This window comes from Mauremys reevesii, linkage group 11 (assembly GCF_016161935.1).
Source record: "Mauremys reevesii isolate NIE-2019 linkage group 11, ASM1616193v1, whole genome shotgun sequence".
NCBI classification, from domain to species: Eukaryota; Metazoa; Chordata; order Testudines; family Geoemydidae; genus Mauremys; species Mauremys reevesii.
Genome location: NC_052633.1, coordinates 29,206,983 through 29,229,849, shown reverse-complemented (window position 1 = coordinate 29,229,849; position 22,867 = coordinate 29,206,983). Strand labels below are relative to the sequence as shown.

Here is a 22,867-nt window from a genome sequence, read left to right as displayed (position 1 = left end):
GCCACTGCTGAAGAACCAAAGCTGACCAAATATTTTCAAACCTCTAAAGAGACTTCTGACCTTTAAGTTTAAAATTTTTGTTTTATTTTATCTGAGGCCATTTGTCTGTCCTCACATACAGTAAATGTTATCAGATACTGCATTGTACCAGATTCTAATTTTATGTACAACACTGTAAATCAGTAGTAGAAGTCAACGGAATTACAGTAATATAAGTGAGATCAGAACCATATTCATTGACTTTCAATAGGACTTCCAGTCATGAAAATACATGGATTGTGATCAGGTTAGCAATATAATATTGTAGGGTTTCAAATTCACCCCTCCCATTTCGCTCAGAGTCTTGTAGATGAGGTTTCTAAATGGAGGGGCAGGGGCATGGGGGAGGGAGTCTAGGAGGACACAAATTCCTTCATAGACAGGCTCTCACTTAAAGAGCAGCAAGCACATAAGGACAATAAAAACTGCTCAAAGACAGCTCCCCTCATTTACATTCAAAGTCCAACATTGCCCCCACAGAGGAATTACAAATATGCCAGTGAATAAAGGAATTACCATATGTTGTGAATATACTACAAGTGCCTAGTGGCATTATTCAGTAATGAGTATCATTTTTAGAAGGCTTCATAAATATTTCTTTGAAACTACTATAAATACTTGCTCATGAACAGGCAAGCAGAATTGAATATTTGTCCTGTCATGACTGAGTTATGTCGATGTCCTCCTAGTAATGTTCTGATGCCGGCTGGATTAATATAATCACAATGTGATTAACACACTATGTCCAGTTGGTGCCACTATCAGAATCACAATCAGAATCATTGTCGAAAATACAGGTTTTGCATTGTGCAGCAGAGACACACACCCATGCAACTACTATTATGGAGTTTCACTCAAAATTTGAGTCCTCTCTGCATTATATTACTCAAGCATATTGAGAGATAAAATACAACAGCCTTAGAATAACAGATCTAGAAGACAGATGCACTTTGAAGTGTATTGAAAATGTTGCACCACAGTGGCACATATTCAAATTTCCCACTTAGTTATATGAGAAACAGCACAAAGAAAATATGGAAACACTTTGTACTTACATAGTTGACAGGCATAGGAGAGTCTAAGCCACTGGCTAATGTAATTTCATTCCAAATGGTTTCTGTGGATTTCTTTCTACACCATTTATGTCAATGGATGTTTATCAACTGACTTGAATGGAAGCAGGATCAAGACCTTTAAGCAGATCACTACCTAGATCCAGGGGTAAAAAAAAACATGTGACAGGAAATTCAGGTCACTTCAAACATAAGTTTGAATGTGCGTGTACAAATGCCTTGTCTGGCTTTTTTTAACTGACCTGACAACATTTTCTTTGGATTTTTGGTGTACCCTAGTGTAATACTGAAATATTCAGCTGTTACTTTTGGGCCAGGGGAATCAAAAGGATGTTGGAAAAGTTCTTTGTCTTTTGAGCAGTGGTTCCCAAACTTGTTCTGCTGCTTGTGCAGGGAAAGCCCCTGGCAGGCTGGGCCGCTTTGTTGACCTGCCACGTCCGCAGGTTCGGCTGGTCACGGCTTCCACTGGCCACGGTTCACTGCTCCAGGCCAATGGGGGCTGCTGGAAGCAATGGCCAGGACATCCCTTGGCCCACGCCACTTCCAGCAGCTCCCATTGACCTGGAGCAGCGAACCACGGTCACTGGGAGCCGCGACCAGCCGAACCTGCAGACGCAGCAGGTAAACAAACCGGCCCATCAGGGGCTTTCCCTGCACAAGCGGCAGAACAAGTTTGGGAACCACTGGCTTAGAGGATTTTTTTCAGCTGAAGAAGAATGCTGTGTCCTTCTGTGCTGGAGAAAATAAATACAATTAATGTTATAACACAACAAGAATTGGTGTGTAAAGTATTATTGTTTGTAAATCCTGAGCATCATAGTGATGCAATATATCCAGAGAGATGGAGAGGTCCTAAATAGCATCCCTTAGTTTCCCCTGTGAAGTCTGGAATACCTAGAGAATGAGGCTTCTTATAGCTGAGAAAAATTGTGAACTTTGATCTTGGGTTTGTGGGAAATGTAGTGTAGAAACTAGTGCTTGTGACTGGTTAAGTTAAAGTGTGCTTTACTAGGGAAAACAGAGTATTACAGGGCGCTAGGTTGTCTGGCCTGTTTGTAGCACAAATAAATAACAACAGAGTGCGATTGTTTGCTTTTAAAAATAGAGAGGAAGATTTCCCTTCTTTTGTGTGGGATTAAGGCTACTTTCCTTCACAGTCTAAATTCCCTCTAAGCTGCGTGGCCACGTGGCCACACAGCAGACTATCAAAGGCTGCACAGGCGCGCGGGGGGAGAGGCGCTTCTCCCCCCAGCCCGGGAGCTGCTGCTGCTGGAGAGAGGTGCTTCTCCCCTGGTCCCGGGCTGCTGTGGTGAGAGAGGTCTGGGAGGGAGTCCTCTCTTCCCACCGCAGCCTCGGGGCAGCCTTCACTCCAAACCCCTCATCCCCGGCCCCGCCCCAGAGCCCTCCCCTCCCTACCAATCACTACCAATGTCAAATGTGAGTCTGCCAAAGTAGGATTAAGAACCAGCCAAAAGAAAATGAGTCATGATAGTTGAAAGAGGAGTCAATAATGATAGTATATATGTGACTGATAGCAATGAGTGCAGCACGATTAAGAATTTTGAATGTCATAGAAGCACAATCATCATTCATGGACAACTCCATAAGGTGGTGAAAGCAAGAATCTGGAAAGTAAGTGGAACTTTTTCAATACTGGTAAATAACTGGAAATAATAAGAAGATCCTCACAAGAACAGGAAACTTAATTCCATTAGAGATGTTTGAGGAGAATACTTGGTGTCTGCTGGTGGCATAAAAGTAACCAACACTGATGTGTAACACAGGATTGGTCAAAAGACTGTGTAGACAATGATTCAAAAAAGAAGGCTGAAGTGATTTGGACATGTTGTACAGATGTCAAAAATGTGTTCCTAGACAAGCCCTTGAATGGTTACCCACCTGGTGGAAGATGGAAAAGAGGAGGACAACAGATGACACATATGAAAACTATTGAGAAGGATGCTGCTGTCATGGAACAAGACTGTGATGGAGCAAGAAATGTGGCATTAGACAATCGGATGTAGAAACACTGGGTTTCCTCATGTGTCACAAGGCTTCCAATCTAATCATGAGAGTGGGTGAGAGCCATTAAGGCTACTCACTCTGCCATCACCTCTTAACCACCTGTAAGGGTAAGCTCTTAGACAATTATTAGAGAGGGGTTAGGATCTGCTACTCAGTCAGGCCCTAGGGTGAAATACCCATCATCATTTATGGTACAGACCACCACACAAGTGACAGATCCAGAGACAGCATCTGTAATTATTAAAGAGCACCTGTAACATTGTCACAACTATGCTTTTATGTTGGACAGTCTAATACAGGCGATGGCACTAAGTTTACATCATCTATGTTCAGGGAAATGCAAAGACTGTGCCTGTGCCCAGCCCCACAAGAGGGGCACAATGAAGTAGAAAGACTCCTCAAACCCTCCTTGTACACAGGAGGAGCCAGTCTCACCTTCCTAATCTGTCCTAGAGCTACCATGCAAGTAAACAAACTAATGCATGTTCCTCAATTAACCTTTGTAACGTAGAGGCACTCTCAACTCCTCAGGTGTTAGAAAAACATTTGACACAAGAGACACAGTTGTTAATTCACAAGCAGAGGCCAGGTCACTAATGCACAGGGGACATACATTTGAAATCTCTCTTGTTTTTATATTGCTCTATCACAAGGTCACACCTAAATTACATATTGAAAATTCATCTGTAAGGAAGCTAGTGAGCACTCTAGATCTATTAAATCTGCTTGGGGCAACTTTTCATATTCATTTTTAAGACTAGAACAGGAGTGGATTTTAATACAGCCCTAACTTATAATAATTGATAAACTACTGCAACAGTTCTTCAAAAACTTGTCCATTTGGTTGAGGTAATGAAAAGGTGCTGCTTCAGAGTTATTCACAGGACTAAGTACAGAACTGTTTTGGTAATATGAGTGCTGTGGTAACCTTATCTAATTGCAAAGGCAGTAATGGAAGGTGTGAGGCCAAATCAGAATTTAATCACAATGCAATTCAAATTCTGATTTATGTAGTTTACTTACTGCACATTTTTGGGCCCAATTTTCAAATATAATGACCTAGAGTTAGGTACTTAAATTGATATTTAGGAAACTCACTTTTGAGTTTAGTGATTAAAATAGATATTTAGGAGCATCAGTATGGATTTAAGCTATTTCTAAGTGCCCAAGTTTGAAAATTAGTCCTGTTCTGACAATATGAAGAGTGTCCAGACTACAACTAGTCAAACTATTCATTACTCTGTGTCATAGGTTTATTCCCCACTTTGAACTTTAGTGTCCACAAGATGGGGACCTGCATGGACTCCTCTAAACTTAAATCCTAGTTTAGATCTGGTTATGCTGCCACCAGCTAGAAATTCCAGTGTCTAGCATACTCCCTGTTCCCCCAAAACTTTTCCTGGGGAACACAGATCCAACTCCTTGGATCTTAACACAAAGGGAAATAGCCCATTCCCCCACCTCCCCGTCCCTTAGCCGTCGGGAGAGATCACCTTGATTCAAACCCCTTGAATCAAAACAAAGAGGGACTCACCTTCCCCCCTCCCTTCCCCTGAGATTCCAAACAAGGGAAGAAATCAATCAGGTTCTAAAAGAAAAGATCTTTTAATTAAAGAAAGAAAAGTAAAAATATCTCTATAAAATCAGGATGGAAATGTTTACAGGGTATAACTTATGAAACTAGAGAGCTAGCATCAGGACAAATACAGCAACCAAAAAATAAAATAAAATAGGGTTTCAGCAAACACACATTTGCAAATACAGAAATTAATTAGAAGACTAATCCGCCTTTCTAATATTCACTATACTGAATAGAAGAGAATACTTAAGGAAACCTGGAGAGCCTGGAATTACATCTGGCCCCTCTTAGATCCAAAGAGAGAACGGCAACCCAAACAAAGAACACAGACAAAAACTTCCCTCCACAGATATTTGAAATTATCTTGTCCCTTGATTGGTCCTCTGGTCAGGTGTCCGTCAGGTTACTGAGCTTGTTAACCCTTTACAGGTAAAAGAGACCTTAACCCTTAACTATCTGTTTATGACACCATGATAGTTCCTTTGATGGAAAGTTAATCATTTCTGAACTTGTATTTGTTGTTCATAACACCCTGAATAGTTTGTGAGAACAATTTTTCAGATAGTAGGTTATCAAACCATAGTTCACTTTATGTATTTGCTTCTGATCCTAATCACATTGTATTGTTTCTGCTTCCTGATTGGATGACTGAATATTTTTAAATAGAAAAATAAAAAATAGTGAATAATGCACTTTCTGGTAAAAAAAAAAATGAAGAAATCATCCCAGCCACTGCAAATATTTTCCAAATACTTTGGAGCTGTCTGAACAGTTGTGACTAAAAATAAAATGACTCTATGAACTAGAATGAGCAGAAATTAGCACTTTTATTCATGAAATAGTAGTGGTTCATAATTCTTTTATTATTACATTAAACAGCTCCAATATAGCCAGATACCACAGATTTCTTGGTAGCAAAATCTTTCCTCGTTCCTCTTCTCTTTAGCACAGAGATTTATTTCCTACTGTACATATGACTACTTGAGGAACTGTTGAACTCAAAAGCAAGCAAACAAAACTACAGCCTTGTTTTAGGACTTTAGATTTTTATTCTATTTCATTCCTATAGAAAGAGCATTTTTACAACCCAAGTGAAACATGTTCACTCCTACTTGTGAAAGCAAAATTGCAATATGTATGATAATATTTTATCTAGCAGTGACAAGGCCAGGCACTTTGCTGACTAATATAGTAGTGGGGGTTTTAGAGTAGATTATCCCAATTTATTTTCTGAGCAACAAGATGAAGAAAAACACTTTCTCCCATGCAAAACACTTTTTTCTTTGCCTTTGCAGGAGCACCAATATTCACCTGAATTCATCTTGCCACACCCAATAAGTATGAAACAATCTGCTGTTATCAAATATGAAATTTTGGGAAGGATTCACAATGGCAAATTATAACAATATTTTTTAAAAGTCAGACATAAGCTTAATAGGGTAAGGCCAGAGGTAAATGCAGATTTTCCATGTGAGCTAATTCAAGCTGCTTGCTAATTAGAATATGTAGATCAACATCTGTCAAAGCTTTAGTGGCCTGACATCCTTGGTTCTATATTTATTTGCTACACAGTTTCATTTAACCTAGTGATTCAGGGAACTCTGTGTGATATTTCTGGGATTCTCCCATTGATTGATAGATCCACTCAGAAAGTTTTCTCTTCATGTTTGAAGTATGAAAGCACTAGCAGTTTAGCTTTCCAGAGTGAAGTCCTGGCCCCATTGAAGTCAATGGGAGTTTGCCAGGATCTGAGCAACTGAGTTCAATGTTAACATGTAAAAACCGTGAGCCAGATCCTCAGCTTCTGCATATTGTTGTAGCTTTATTGACTTCACCGGATATAGGCCAATGTACACTCGCTGGAGATCTGGCCTGGTGTCTTAATTTATTTCAATCATTTGTGTCAAGCTATGGCACAGCACGTTGCAGTAATTTTATATGCTCATTTGCTGTCACTGCATGCCAAGTCAAAACTGGAGGAGTTCTACCTTACCAAAAATGTTCAAAAACATATTAAGAAAGGGGAAAATCTCAAGAAAGTATAATGAATATTAATATTTTTTTTCTATCCCTTTGCATCTAAGTACTGATTCTGCAACACTGAAGTCAGCAGGGATTTTGTTGTTGGTTTTAAAATGATGAGGATTAGACCCATAAAAACTAGCAATTTCTACATTTATCTATTATATGTGCAAATAAACTCACAAAACAGCTATAAAATTGTTCTTTATTATAAAACATTGTATAGACTTAATAAGATTTTAAAAACTGGCCTTCAAGATTGCAAAAGAAAAAAGGAAGACATTCAGGAAAGATTTCTGAAGAAGAAAGGGTTTATTTCTATAAAGTGTTTTCAGAAAGTCCTCTCAATTGTGTATATTTAATAGATTATCAGAAATAGCCCTTTTAAAGCTTGATTGTTAAGTTACTTAAAAGACTCCTGGAGTTATATGTGGCACAAGCCAAAAATGTTTAGCAAGAGTTCATGTTTTGATTGTGTTAGGGCACTCGGTACAGCTCAAGCTGAGAAGAAAAAAAATAATCCCAGAAAACTGAAGCATAACTCACATTAGTCCATCTTTCCAGTGACTGGTCACAATATTTTAGAAAGAAAGTTTAAAGAGAAAATTTCAAGGCTGCTGGATTCAAAATGTTACAGTTTTGTCTTTTATAAACTGCACAGAACTCAGAGGATGGGCCAGATCCTCAGCTAGTGTTAACTGTCAAAGCTTCACTGATTTAAGCAGAGTTATGCACCAGTTTAGGATCTGGTTCTGTGTATTTTTCCCAATGAAAATTTTTCACAGCTGATTTTATCAACTAAGGCCCCAAGTCAGTAAACTGTCCTGATTCAACAAATCACTCCAGCACATGTTAAACTTAACCATGTGCTTAAATCCCATTGATTTTAGTGGGGTTTAAGAGCATGTCTAATTTTAAGCATGAGCTTAAGTCTTTGGCTTTTTTCTGGTCCCAGTTCAGCAAATCTCACACAAGTAGTTTATGAGAGAGTTTAGAATAGAACTAGATCTCCTGACTCTCAGTCCTGAAGTTTCCACAAGAACATCCTTCTCCTCTAGTCACTAACAATGAACCTTTTTTAGTATATATTTTTAGACACATCAAAAATCTGTTATATTTGAGTCCAGGGTAAATTTTTTCCTAATGAAACTCAAAAATAGTTTCTTCAAATGTAAAAGTAGCAAAGAGTCCTGTGGCACCTTCTAGACTAACAGACGTTTTGGAGCATGAGCTTTCGTGGGTGAATACCCCCTTCGTCGAATGCACTCTATTCACCCACGAAAGCTCATGCTCCAAAATGTCTGTTAGTCTAGAAGGTGCCACAGGACTCTTTGCTGCTTTTACAGATCCAGACTAACACGGCTACCCCTCTGATATTTCTTCAAATGGAAATTCCAACACACCGTTAATTAAAAGCAGTACTGGCATGTAGCTAAAATTGCACACATTAGACACATCCGCAATATTGGGTTATAAAAAATAAGCCTATTTGCAACAACAAAAAAAGAAATAAAATCAGAGACTCAAGGTGTATATGTTAGTTATTTCTCCATAGAAAATAGCAATGGAAGAAAGATAAATTACACACGTACACAAAAATGAGAGCACTTGTGTGCCTCTTACTCACAGTTTTGACTCAGCAGTACAACAAAGTGCTGAACTGCACATTTCGTTGACTGGAACACTGCTAGATGACTTTTGGCCGTGACCACCTGGCATAAATTATTGCATCATCACTTTGTTTAATCAATGATAAAACAGCTGAAGTGGGTTTCATTTTAAATCTTCTAAAAAGTGTATCACTTTATCTGTGGTTGCCAAGTAAAATCTCTGTGTAACTCAGCCAGTACCCTGAGCACCATTTAATGAATTTTTAAATACATTTGCAATCATAGTTTTTATTAAATTGTACAATAGAGTGCTTATAAGAAAATACCTGATGTATTAGTGTTCATTTGTGAAATGCCTATTAAAATGAGAATTTCTTTTGACCAATAATTGCCTTAAAAAATGTCATTTAGCCACCTTGTATGTCTCTTCTGTGTCAAAGTTATAAAAGATATATTAGAAATGGAAAAGGTACAGAAAGGGGCAACAAAGATGATTAAGGGCATGGAAATGTTTCCATATGAGGAGCGATGAAGAAGACTAGGACTGTTCAGCTTGGAAAAGAGATGATTAAGTAGGGATATGATCGAGGTCTATAAAATCATAAATGGTGTGGAGAAGGTAAAAGTGTTATTTAGCCCTTTACATAACACAAGAACCAGGGGGAAGATTTAATACAAATAAAAGAAAGTTCTTCATACAACACACAGCCAACCTGGGGAACTCGTTGCCAGGAGATGTTGTGAAGGCCAAAATTTTATCTGGGTTCAAAAAAGAATTAGATATGTACATGGAGGATAGATCCATCAATGGCTATTAGCCAACATGGCTAAGAATGCAACTCCATGGTCTGGGTGTCCCCCTAGGTCTCTGGCTGCCAGATGCTGGGACTGGACAATAGGAGATGGATCACTTGATGATTGCCTTGCTCTATTCATTCCCTTTGAAGCATCTGACATTAGCCATTGTAAGAAGACAAGAATCTGGACTAGATGGACCGTTGGTCAGAACCAAAAATGCCATTGTTATATTTTGTAACTAATCATCCTGTTAAGATAGGCTGCTTTTCCAGTGTCTGAGCTTGGTGGGAGCTAGATGGTGGAGACTCAGTCCAGAGAAGACAAAGGCCCTGGTCTACACTACACATTTAAGCCGAATTTAGCAGCGTTAAACCAAATTAACCCTGCATCCATCCACACAACGAAGCCCTTTATATCAATATAAAGGGCTCTTTAAACCGATTTCTATACTCATCCTCGACGAGGGGAGTAGCGCTGAAATCGGTATTGCCATGTCGGATTAGGGTTAGTGTGGCCGCAATTCGATGGTATTGGCCTCTGGGCGGTATCCCACAGTGCACCATTGTGACCGCTCTGGAAAGCCATCTGAACTTGGATGCACTGGCCAGGTAGACAGGAAAAGCCCCGCGAACTTTTGAATTTCATTTCCTGTTTGCCCAGAGTGGAGCTCTGATCAGCACGGGTGGCGATGCAGTCCCAAATCCAAAAAGAGCTCCAGCGTGGACCGTAGGGGAGATACTGGATCTGATCGCTGTATGGGGAGACAAATCTGTCCTATCAGAGCTCCGTTACAGAAGACGAAATGACAAAGCATTTGAAAAAATCTCCAGGCTATGATAGACAGAGGCCACAAAACGGGCTCCATGGTTGCCATGCTATGGCATCTGCCAGGGCAATCCAGGGAAAAAGGGCACGAAATGATTGTCTGCCGTTGCTTTCACGGAGGAAGGATTGAGTGACGACATTTACCCAGAATCACCCGCGACACTGTTTTTGCATTGGGATCTCAACCCAGAATTCCAATGGGCAGGGGAGACTGCAGGAACTATGGGATAGCTACAGGATAGCTATCCACAGTGCAACGCTCCGGAAATCAACGCTAGCCTCGATACATGGATGCACACCGCCGAATTAATGTGCTTAGTGTGGCCGCGTGCACTCGACTTTATACAATCTGTTTTTAAAAAACGGTTTCTGTAAAATCGGTATAATCCCGTAGTTTAGACATACCCAAAGATGATGCTGGTGAACTAAGATTATATGTGCACTTGTAGTCAAAGAGGGACACCCATTTTTTGTTACCATGATTCACAATGTAGTAGTCCTATTGATTGTCTGATCATCAGCAATGACCAATAATGTACTGGAAATCTTTGCTTGCCAAGTAGTTTGTGACATTTCCTACTGGATGAGATTCTCTCAGAAGTTACCAATGAATCTGTCACTCAAACATTGGATTCACTCTATCACCAAGTAGAGAACACAGCTGCCTGCTTCAATCCGGCAAGCTAATTCATGCAGACACAACCATGCACAGAGTCTCTTGCAGGATTGATATCTTACAGATGTTTCATGCTAATAAAGAACAAGGTCTGGCTAGAAAACAACAATCCTGCTTTAAAAAATACCCTGGCAATTATGAAAATCGATTTTGTTCTGATGCAGAATGAAAGTGAGACTCTTTGAAAAATTCCTTAAATAACCAGTGAGAGAGGCGTGGTGGTGTGGGAGTCACAAGTTAACCGGAATGGGCACTTGAAACTAGGCCTCAACTAGCTGAGGTGGGTTCCTTAGCCAGTAGCTTGTTACTTATTCTGGGTACACTTCCTTCCTTCAGAACCCTTTCTAAAGAAAGTTTAATCAAAATGCCTTTTATGATTTGGTTCTGTGTACATTAGACACCACCTGTCTCCTAGGAGCTAAGATCACCTGGGATGCTCAGCTAACAATCCGTTGTAGACATTGGGATCAGGAGAAGGTCTTGTCAGTGGAAGACTCTCTGGAATGTGGTCATTGATGCCTCCGCTCAATAAACCCACAAATCTTATTTCACAACGTCTCTACAGCATTTATTCAGGCGTTTGCTGAGAAGTTTGGTTAAGTAGAGTAATTTTTTTCTCTTTTGTTTGTGGGTTCTTAAATGTCATTTTTGATCATTGAACTAATGTATTTTTAAATGTTACTGTTAGTGTGCTTAATGAGGCTGTAATAGAGGAATAAAATATGTATATGAATGCCTTCAGGAGGGTCCTAATTTCTTTAATAGTCATAAACCCCTTACAATGAATGATAATGAAATGTCATATTTAAACAGTCCCAGAAATCTAAGCTTCAGCATGCCTTTTCCCAAGTTCCAGTTCTTTTATGGAAATATTCTTGTGAATATTTCTTTCAGAAATGACTGTAATTAAAGGGGCATCATGAAGATAAAATTTTGTCTTAAATTTAGATATTGTAAAAAATAAAATTTCTCAAAACCTAAAGACCTAATGAAAAAGATTTCCATCATTTTGTAAAATACAAAGGAAAAGAGGTGAAACAAACTGAAATTAACTAGAAATTGACTAACAAACAGAAGTGAAACTTGCTACTCTATTGTCATGCCAAGGATGAGAAAAATGCAAACTTAAAGAAACAGCATAAGCGGTGAAAAATAAACTAGGCTTAATTTTTTATTAAAATAAAGTACTGCAAATTTTAACTTATCAGAGTCTCTCTAGAATTGTTTATTAGTTCAGATTTGTGTCCTTTAGGCAAAATGCCTACAACATTTGTATGCCTTCTACCTGTTTCCTCATGTCCCTGCAGTTTTCTGCACCTGTTCAGCCCAATTATACAGTTGACTTGCTACTGTGAGCCAGAAGACACTTGGAAGGTACTTTAGCAAGCATCTTGCAGGCGCACCCACCTCCCCATGTTTATTCATAAAAAACAAAGTAATGCTGTCTAGCCTTGCAAGCAGAAAAGAACTGAAACACCAAAATATACTGTACCTTAAAAGAGGGCTCAACTCTATACATCTCAACGGGGGCTCAGATTTAGGTAAGAATGAAAGGTTGCAATAAAAAAAATGATTGCATAAACTTTTGGCTCCACAGAACTGGAATTTGTTGAATCATGTACTAAATACAAAGAATAAAAACTTGTGTTTTCACTAATCTCCTATACCTCAAAAACCAGGGAGGCCCTGTCTTGACCAGCACAAAAGGTGTGTATTTCAGTCATATTAGCTCAGCTGAGCTAATGTAGCATGACTGAAAAATCCTGTTAAAACACAGACCTAGCACTCTTGAAGTGCTCCCTACTAGGCTAAAACACATATAGCAAACACCTTCAGACCTGTTAGCTGGGTTAACACTAGCACAGGCTAACGTGATTTACAAAACATTTTTTTGCCTGTCCAAACAGAGCCTAAACCCAGAGATCAGTAGGATGTGAACCAAACAAGGCCCTTTAGTATAATGGTGTAAATCTGCATTACCCTCATGGGTAAGAGTTTTCACTATTGCACTCTTATTTATAAACAATCCATTTTCCCTCTCCAATGGGCTAAAAGGTGGCGTTCTGCAACTTGCCCTCTGCCCATCTACACAAGACCCACAAAAATGGGCACTCAACCACACTGATCCTCATCGTTTCACTGTCTTTTCAGACTTTGTTATGGTACAACTAAAAAACCAAAAAATTACTTAAAGTAACATTAAGGGCATGACCATCACAGGCGTAGGTGATTTCACGTAACATATACAATGCCGCAATAATAATGATATATATGTTTATAATTGAATCATTCATTCAGAGGAGCTGTTTGAGAATTGTGTGCCAGTCATAACTCTGAATTTCTTTGTACTTACAGATATGTACCAGATTTTCAGTGTACACCCACTGTGGCTATTGTCAAGTGAAACTTTATTTCTGATCCCACATGCACCAGCCAGAAAATGTGTCCTTTAACACTGTATTAACCATAGAATCATAGGACTGGAAGGGACCTTGAAAGGTCATCTAGTATAATCCCCTGCATTCATGGCAGGACTACATATTATCTAGACCATCCCTGACAGGTGTTTGTCTAACCTGCTCTTAAAAATCTCCAATGACGGAGATTCCACAAACTCCCTAGGCAATTTATTTCAGTGTTTAACCACCCTGACAGTTAGGAAGTTTTTCCTAATGTCCAACCTAAACCTCCCTTGCCACAATGTAAGCCCATTGCTTCTTTTCCTATCCTCAGAGATTAAGAAGAACAATTTTTCTCCCTCCTCCTTGTAACAACCTTTTATGTACTTTAAACTGTTATCATGTCCAGACTAAACTAACCCAATTTTTTCAATCTTCATGTTTTCTAGACCTTTAATCATTTTTGTTGCTCTTTCTGGAATTTCTCCAATTGGCCTAATCAGCATGGAGTAGAGCTGAAGAATTACTTCTCATGTCTTGCTTACAACACTCCTGCTAATACATCCTAGAATGATGTTTACTTTTTTTTTACAACAGTGTTATATTGTTGACTCATATTTAGCTTGTGATCCACTATGACCCCCAGATCCCTTTCCGCAGTTCTCCTTCCTAGGCAATCATTTCCCCTTGTATATGTGTGCAACTGATTGTTCCTTTCTAATTGGCGTACTTTGCATTTTTCCTTATTGAATTTCATCCTGTTTAGAATCATAGAATATTAGGGTTGGAAGGGACCTTAGGAGGTCATCTAGTCCAACCCCTGCTCAAAGCAGGACCAATCCCCAGATTTTTACCCCAGTTCCCCAAATGGCCCCCTCAAGGATTGAACTCAAAACCCTGGGTTTAGCAGGCCAATGCTGAAACCAGTGAGCTATCCCTCCCCCCAACTTCAGACCATTTCTCCAATTTGTCCAGATCATTTTGAATTTTAATCCTGTCCTCCAAAGCACTTGCAACCCCTCCCAGCTTGGTATCATCTGCTAACTTTATAAGTGTACTCTCTATGCCATTATCTAAATTATTGATGAAGATATTGAACAGAACCAGGCCTAGAACGGATCCCTGTGGGACCCCACTTGTTATGCCCTTCCAGCATGACTGTGAACCACTGATAATTATTTTCCGGGAATGGTTTTGCAACCAGTTATGCACCCACCTTATATAGTAGCTCCATATAGGTTGTATCTAGTTTGTGTATGAGAAGGTCATGCGAGACAGTATCAAAACTTTACTAAAGTCAAGATATATGACATCTACTGCTTTCCCCCATCCACAAGGATTTTTACCCTGTCAAAGAAAGCTATCAGGTTGGTTTGACATGATTAGATCTTGACCAGTGGTTTTCAAACTTTTGTACTGGTGACCCCTTTCATATAGCAAGCCTTTGAGTGCGACCTCTCCTCCCCCCCATACATTAAAAACATTTAATACATTTAACACCATTATAAATGCTGGAGGCAAAGCAGGGTTTGGGGTTGAGGCTGACAGCTCATGACCCCCCCCCCACGTAATAACCTCACAACCCCCGAGGGGTCCTGACCCCAGTTCGAGAACCCCTGATCTTGACAAATCCACACTGTTATTTATCACCCTATTATCTTCTAGATGTTTACAAATTAATTGCTCAATTATTTGCTACATCACCTTTCTGGGTATAGAAATTAAGCTGACTTGTTTGTAATTCCTCGGGTTGTCCTTATTTCCCTTTTTATAGATGGGCACTATATTTGCCCTTTTCTAGTCTTCTGAAATCTCTCTGGTCTTCTATGACTTTCCAAAGATAATCGCTAATGGCTCATATATCTCCTCAGACAGCTTCTGGAGGATTCTAGGATGCATTTCATCAGGCCCTGGAGACTTGAAGATATCTAATTTGTCTAAGTAATTTTTAACTTGTTCTTTTCCTATTTTAGCCTCTGGTCCTACCTCATTTTCACTGGCATTCACAATGTTAGACGTCCAATCACCACCAACCTTCTTAATGAAAACCAAAACAAAGAAGTCATTAAGCACCTCTGCCATTTCCACATTTTCTGTTATTGTTTTTCCCCCTCATTGAGTAATGGGCCTTCCCTGTCCTTGCTCTTCCTCTTGCTTCTAATGTATTTGTAGAATGTTTTCTTGTTACCCTTTATGCCTCTATCTAGTTTGATTTTGTTTTGTGCTTTGGCCTTTCTAATTTTGTCCCTACATACTTGTGCTATTTATTCATATTCATCCTTTGTAATTTGACCTAGTTTCCACTTTTTGTAGGACTCTTTTTTTCCTATTTTTAGGTGATTGAAGACCTCCTGGTTAAGCCAAGGTGGTCTCTTGCTATACTTACTATCTTTCCTATACAGTGGGTTAGTTTGCTCTTGTGCCCTTAATAATGTATCTTTGAAAAACTGCCAACTGTCTTCAGTTGTTTTTCCCCTTAGACTTTCTTTCCATGGGATCTTATCTACCAACTCCCTGAGTTTGCTAAAGTCTGCCTTCTTGAAATCCATTGTCTTTATTTTGCTGTTCTCCCTCCTATCACTCTTTAGAATCATAAACTTTACCATGTCATGATCACTTTCACCCAAGCTGCTTTCCACTTTCAAATTCTGAACCAGTTCCTCCTTATTTGTCAAAATCAAATCTAGAACAGCTTCTCCCCTAGTAGCTTTTCTGAAAAAATAAATGTCTCCAATACATTCCAAGAACTTGTTGGATAATCTGTGCCCTGCTGTGTTATTTTCCTAACAGATGTATGAATAGTTGAAGTCTCCCATCACCACCAAGTCCTGTGCTTTGGATGATTTTGTTAGTTGTTTAAAAAAAGCCTCATCCACCTCTTCTTCTGGGTTAAGTGGTCTGTAGTAGACCCCTACCATGACATCACCCTTGTTTTTTATCCCTTTTATCCTTACTCAGAGACTTTCAACAAGTATGTCCCCTATTTCCATGTCAACCTCAGTCCAAATGTCTACATTTTTAATACATAAGACAACACCTCCTCCCTTTTTTCCCTGCCTGTCCTTCCTGAGCAAGCTGTACCCTTCTATACCAATATTCCAGTCATGCATATTATCCCACCAAGAGTCTGTGATATCAGCTATGTCATAGTTGTGTTTGTTTATTAGCATTTTGAGTTCTTCTTACTTATTCCCTATACTTCTCGCATTAGTACACAGATATCCCTCCATAAGGTCTCGGTTACAGGCCCCTTGGGGGTACATGGCTTTTCCTCTTCCACATTTGGGGGGGTGATTGCTCATTGCTTGTTGCCAGGGCAGCATAACGGTTTTCCATCACCAGGGTGGCTGGGTTGGGAGTAGAGATGGAGCGCTGCCTGCTGCCAGAAGTAACCAGCAACCAGTGTCCTCCCTGTGGCAGAGCCATATCCTCCTCCCCCGGTGGTGTGACAGCAGTCTTCTGTAGCTGGATAGCTTCCTCAGCTTTGGATGTCTCCATATCAGAGATGGACAAACTACAGCCTGTGGGCCACATCCGGCCTGTGGGACCGTCCTGCCCAGCCCCATAGCTCCTGGCCAGGGAGGCTCGTCCCCGGTCCCTCCCCTGCGCTCTCCTCTCCCCCGCAGCCTCACCTCGCCAGTGCAGGCTGCGAGCTCCTGATGCTCTGAGTGGCATGGTAAGGGGGTGGAGAGTGGGGGGGGTTGGATAAGGGGCAGAGGGTCACAGGGGACAGAGGTTTTGGAGGGGAGCAGTCAGGGGACGGGGAACAGGGTGGGGTTGGATAGGCATGGGCGTCCCAGGGGCCTGTCCAGGGATGGGGGTGTTGATAGGGGTTGGGGCAGTCAGGGGACAGGGAGTGGGGGGGGGTTGGATCAGGAGTGAGGTCCTGGGGGGGGTGGTTAGGGATGGGGGAGTCCTGGGAAGGGGTGGTCAGGGCACAAGGAGTGTGGGGGGGTTGGATGGGTCAGGGGATTTGAGGGGGCAGGAAGTGGGAGAGGGAAGATAGGGGGCAGGAGCCAGGCTGTTTGGGCAGGTCTACACTTAAAAAGCTGCAGTGAATCTTTAGCGAAGATGCTACTACACGGATGGGAGAATTTCTCCCGTCAATGTAGTTAATCCACTTCTGCAAGAAGGGGACAGTTTGTGCTGTTTACACCAGGGGTCAGTTTGGTATAACTATGCCACTAACAGTGTATATTTTTTCACACCCCTGAGCAATGTAGTTATACCAATGTAAGTTAGTAGTGTAGACCTGGCTTTTAAATTAAAACTCTAGAAAACATCCCTTTATAGACAAGGTCAGATATAATACTTGTTCTTCAAGCCCTTAATGAAACTTCTTACAGAATTTAATAGAAAACAATGACCTTTTGTATAGATCTTTTTTTCTTTTAAACCACCCAGTAGAATTTAATAGTGAATTATGTCTTTGCTGTAGAATCATATGGTATTTCTTTTAAAAAAATCCATATCCTTTATTAAATTGCATAGGATTATTCCATAAGGGACAGCCCATGAGATTCTAAAATTTTAATACTTGACTCATATCAAAGTTGGCTTCATGCAAATGTTTAAAGAATGCATAGAACAAGATAATTATATTCTCAAATAAAAGGTTATAAACCCAACTGGTAATGCTATTAACCCTTCAACTATTATTACAGGCTTAACAGAACATATCACTTCTCTCTCATGCTTTACCCTCTTTCCTTGAAACCATTTGTCTGTACCAAAAGGTGAAAGCTATGCTCCAGTACCAATTGTAATTTAAAAAAAGATGGCATTATAGGAAAATGGGAACACAAATTAGAAAACTTGGCTCTGGAATTATGGTGCTATTAGATTCAGGGTTCCCCCCCATCCTTAAGAAAACCCCAAGAATTATTCATGTGAATATGAGTTTGAAGCAGAGTTGTCAAAAACAAAGAAATGATTCCAAATTTTTAAAAGTTGGTTCTATTTCCTGGGGTTCCAAATGGTTCTGATTTTTCATTACATTTTCTAATCCTTTGTTGTTGTTAACCAAAAACCTGAGGGCAGATCCTCAGCTGGTGAGAATGGAGAATGATTCACCCAGCTGAGGCTCTGCCCCCAGGCTAAAATAATATGCTGATAAAGTACTTCAAACATGTTTTTGATAACATTCTTGACAATGACTTTAAAAATATTAAAGTGTCAGGGAAAAGGTGAATCATTTTTCATGACTGTCCGGTTAGAAAAAAAGGTCATTTTTCAATGGGAAAAAAAAAATCATGGAAAGTGTTTGGACCAGATCTAGTTTTCAGGACAAGGTACATAAGACCAGGCTGTCCCCTGGAGGTGGGATTTTCAAAAGGACTCAGTACTGCCCAAACACCAATCCCAAAGTCAATAGCGAAACTTCTATTGACACCAATGGGAGAGTTAGGCCAATGCTGACTGCTTTTCAAAATTCCATCTTAAGTATCTGTGTGTGGATGGCATCCTCTGCATACAGATCTCCCCTTCTCCTTGAAAAGAGGGAGGAAGTGGCTACCTGTGAGTCAGCAGTTCTCCTAGATAACATGAAGGGCTTTCTACTGGCTGCATGGATCCACAGCTGGAGACGGGGTAGGCAGAGGGGACATGCATAGTGTACCCTGCCAGGCATGCAGTGGAACAGCCATAGGAAAATTAACACAGAGATTATATTAACTTTTCTGCATAGCTTCCTCCATACAGTGGGTCCCAAATGCAGGCACTAGTTGGGTAGTTCCTGACAGAGTATTTCACTGAAGCTCAGGAGCATAGCTGCAAGGAGCCCAGAGCCTTTATTACCCAGCTGTAGTCCCTATTGCTCCTGTTCACTAGCATATTTTTGGTAGTTAAAAATGTCTCAATTTTTGGAAGAGAAATGGACTATCCATGGGGAAGCAGCATTACTGTGCACAAACAAGGAGACTGGTCAGGTTGCTTCATTACTACTTTGCAAGAGGTGTCTGTAACTTGCATCCTGGAGGCACAGGATCTCAGCACAGATTACTTTGTAAATTTTGAAGACCTCTGGGAATCCATGTGGTTTGTAGGCTTGACTATGGGTTGCTTCTCCTGAGAGAGCAAAAATCTACTCCTTGTGACCATAGAACAGGGGTAGGCAACCTATGACATGAGTGCTGAAGGCGGCACGCGAGCTGATTTTCAGTGGTACTCACACTATCCAGGTCCTGGCCACCAGTCCGGGGGGCTCTGCATTTTAATTTAATTTTAAATGAAGCTTCTTAAACATTTTAGAAACCTTATTTACTTTACATACAACAATAGTTTAATTATAGACTTATAGAAAGAGACCTTCTAAAAACGTTAAAATGTATTACTGGCACATGAAACTTTAAATTAGACTGAATAAATTAAGACTCAGCACACCACTTCTGAAAGGTTGCCGACCCCTGCCATAGAATGAAGAAACTCTGTGGGTGGAATATTACCATGTTTCCTTGCTGTGATACGGATGGATATTTCTGCTATGATCTGGTCCTTCAGGTAGTTTGTACAGTGGCAAGGAAACTTAAATTTATCTATGATGTAGTACATGAAGGACACTGTGGACTCTTTTATAACCCTCTTCTGTTTATAGTAAAAGTGTTGGGCTTACACAAACCATACAAGCTTTCCAAGTAATAAACTCTACTACCTACTTGAGATAAGAGAGCTTCTTCAGACTCTCTTTGCCCCTTTTCCATGCCAGTGAGTACTGTACAGGCCATCTTAACACAGTGATAGTTTCCCAGGGACTTTATGTTTTATAACCAAAGACCTTTACTACTCATGTTTTGATGACTCACTCATTAAGAGTCAAATGTCCTTCCCAGAAGACTATCTTTATGTCCTAATAATTTTTCTAGAGGCCAAAAGCATAAACCAGGTCATTGTGAGCTAATTCAAATCAATGTCCAATGACTTTCTAATTTTTATTTCACACTTGATAGCCTTGCTTTGGGCAAGGGTTCTGTTTAAATATTCATTAATCAGAGATTCTTGGAATTTCCTCAAAAGAAAGAGCTTTTTCATCCCTTTGAAATGACATCTCATCACAGATGGCATCAGCATGAACATACACCATCCTTTTACGATCAAATTCCTGGCAGTTGGAATTCACTCTAATTTAAGCATCTCTGCTGTAAAAATTCTCTGTAGAAAAGTCACACTGAAGAAATTTGGGAAAGGATACATTCCAGTAAGCAATAAGATTTGTTACATTTCATGTGGTGGTTTCCACCATATTTATTCACAGGGCCATTCTAAGAAACATCAACATCATTCATGGTAAAATGCACACCTTTATGTTATAATCTTTAGAAGTGTGCCATACAATCCAGAAAACCACCATGGACAGAGAATCATGACAGAAAAGGACCTTGTTCAGCATTAGACAAGAAAGCCTGGTCCTCTGGTTATAACACTTGAACAGGAATCAGAAGAACAGAGTTTAGTTCCCACCTCCACCCCAAACTTCCTTTGTGAGATTGGACAAGTCACTTGACCTCTGTGCCTCAATTCTTTATCTATAAAATTGGGACAATACTACTTCCGTACTCTGCAGGTGTTTTATGATAAGTGCAGCAATATCTGAGGTGCTTAAGTCCCACAGGAAAAAAATGTCTCTTTTCTTCAATTGTGACAAGTATAACCCAGTAACTGGATGGAATCCTCACCCAGCTCTCACAAACTACTCATTCATCATAAATAGTCAAAAGTTACCAACTCCTTGATTTTAATGTTATTAACAAAAGGTTAATTGAAAAATGACATTATACAAGCTCTAGCCTGACCCTTCTATCTAGGTACCTTCCCCAGCCTAAACCTTCTCCCTAGGTTGGGTGCCCCTAAGTTTGGTTTCCTTTGACTGTGTCCCAGACCCATAGCCTCCTCTTCCCAAAGGGCTACCATCACCTCCCATATGTTAAGGGTGAAGTTTGATGAACCATAACTCCCACACTGCATTAGCAGTAATTATCCTCCTGTCTCCTTGAAGGGTTTCAACATCAGCTAACGTGAATCCTGCCACCCTATTAAACTTCACTTTCATTGTAGGATATTGTAATAATTAAGTAAAGGCCACAAATGAACATTGGAGTCAAAGGTATATTAAGGCTTCGGGCCAGACTGGCAAACACCTACTCATGTGATTCCAATTAACTATTCAAAGCTACTCATGCCCGTACGTGTTTTCAGGATTGGGCCCTCAGAAAGTAGAGCCCCACTTCCATGTATATGCTATACATACTGCTTTACAGGCAAGAGACATTCTCATATAATTAGTGCTTTTGCTATAGTACATATGGAGACATATTTGTAAATGCATAACTATGTTCTATGTACCACTGTGTAGATTCTTCTCATACAAGGGCTGAAGAGGGAGGTCAGCAAGACATGACTCATACTTTTTTCCACTGACAATCACAGCTGCAGAAGTTACAGCCACACATGCACTATTTTTCCTGGTGGTCAGAATTCCAGGAAGTGCACATTCTTTTGCAGTATGAGCTGCCTATCAGCCAGAACAGGGACACAGGCCCATAAAATTTTAAATATCTCAATAAAAATCTTTTCCTTCTTACTTGCTCAGGTGCTTCGAGTCTCTTGTTTCTTGTGGTGAAATAAATCTGCTGGTTTTTCAGTCTTCAAAGGACTACCTCAGCAAAACCACAGAAAACAAGATATGGGGTTTCTAAAAGAAAAACAAACAGAAAAAGATAAAACAAAAATACCAAACCAAGAAAATAAACAAATTAACCAATACACACACACATCATAATTAGCCTTTTTTTGTTTGTTTGTTTGTTTTTGTTTTAAAGGCACAGATATATTGTCCCTCATTAGCTGAGCTGGGTTTGAAAGAGATGCTGGGGGAAATGGAAAAAATTGAAACAAAAGTATATTTTGCAGCAGTAGAGTAGCCTGTTTATAGTTCTAGGGGAGGCAGGCAATGCTGTGTGTCGACTCTGGCTACATTAAAGTTAATTTAGGCAGTGTGGTCTCACCTGATCCCCTTAGAGACCCCTGGTGCTACAATACATTTTGACAAGTCACCTTTAAGGCAAACAAGCATGATTTGTTTTCATGAACTCTATTCTTACACTCCGGTATCCTAAGCTGTAATTATTCAGTGATAGTCTGTCACTGTTATTCTGTTTCAGACACATCCAATTAAAAATAGCGGCTTGGTTCATAAGTTCTCTTGTGGGTTTTATTCCCCTCAAACAAAGTCCTTAATTTAGCTTCTGTTGGGCCTAGAAAACATCACATTATTTGAACTGGGCAAATTCATGATTCAGAACATAATCAGATCCAAGCAGGCTGTTCATACTAATTTGATTAGTTCTGACAAGCACAACACGAATCAGTGTATGTCTGGCTAGTATTGTGCTCCTGTCTTTGTGTTCTTCCTGTTTAATAACTACACTGCTAAAACATTTGGAAAATGCTTCTTTGGGCTAAATCCACATTTCAACTGTACATACTTATTTCACTTTTATTTAAACATTTCCCTGTCTTTTTCCAACTTCCTTCATCTTATATGGTTTAGTGGCATTTGTATTTTACTTCCATTGCAGGAACTGTGGATAGTTCTGCCTGATGTAGTATAGTTATTACAATATAAATATCCTGCTTAGCTAAATATATCCTCTAAAATGGAAGGTAATAGGAAAATGGAGCCTAGGGAATTTCCCGTGTCTTTGCCTCTGCAGCTCTGGTCCTGTGGAATATCCTGTATTCCAGTGTTTGCAACACTCAGAAGATGTACTTTGTTTAAAAAGATAGATATGGATCAGATCTCTGTGCCACTTGGGTCACTTTAACTG

General features: G+C 39.9%; 1 long non-coding RNA gene across 1 annotated transcript in view; it reads right to left on the bottom strand.

Moving 5' to 3' along the window:
* Window positions 1-20,196: 20,196 nt before the first annotated feature.
* Window positions 20,197-22,867, bottom strand: part of LOC120374961 — a 33,562-nt gene continuing 30,891 nt past the window's right edge. Inside the window, exon 4 of the long non-coding RNA XR_005586367.1 lies at window positions 20,197-21,732. This is a non-coding gene — a long non-coding RNA (uncharacterized LOC120374961). The remainder of the gene's footprint in view (window positions 21,733-22,867) is intronic.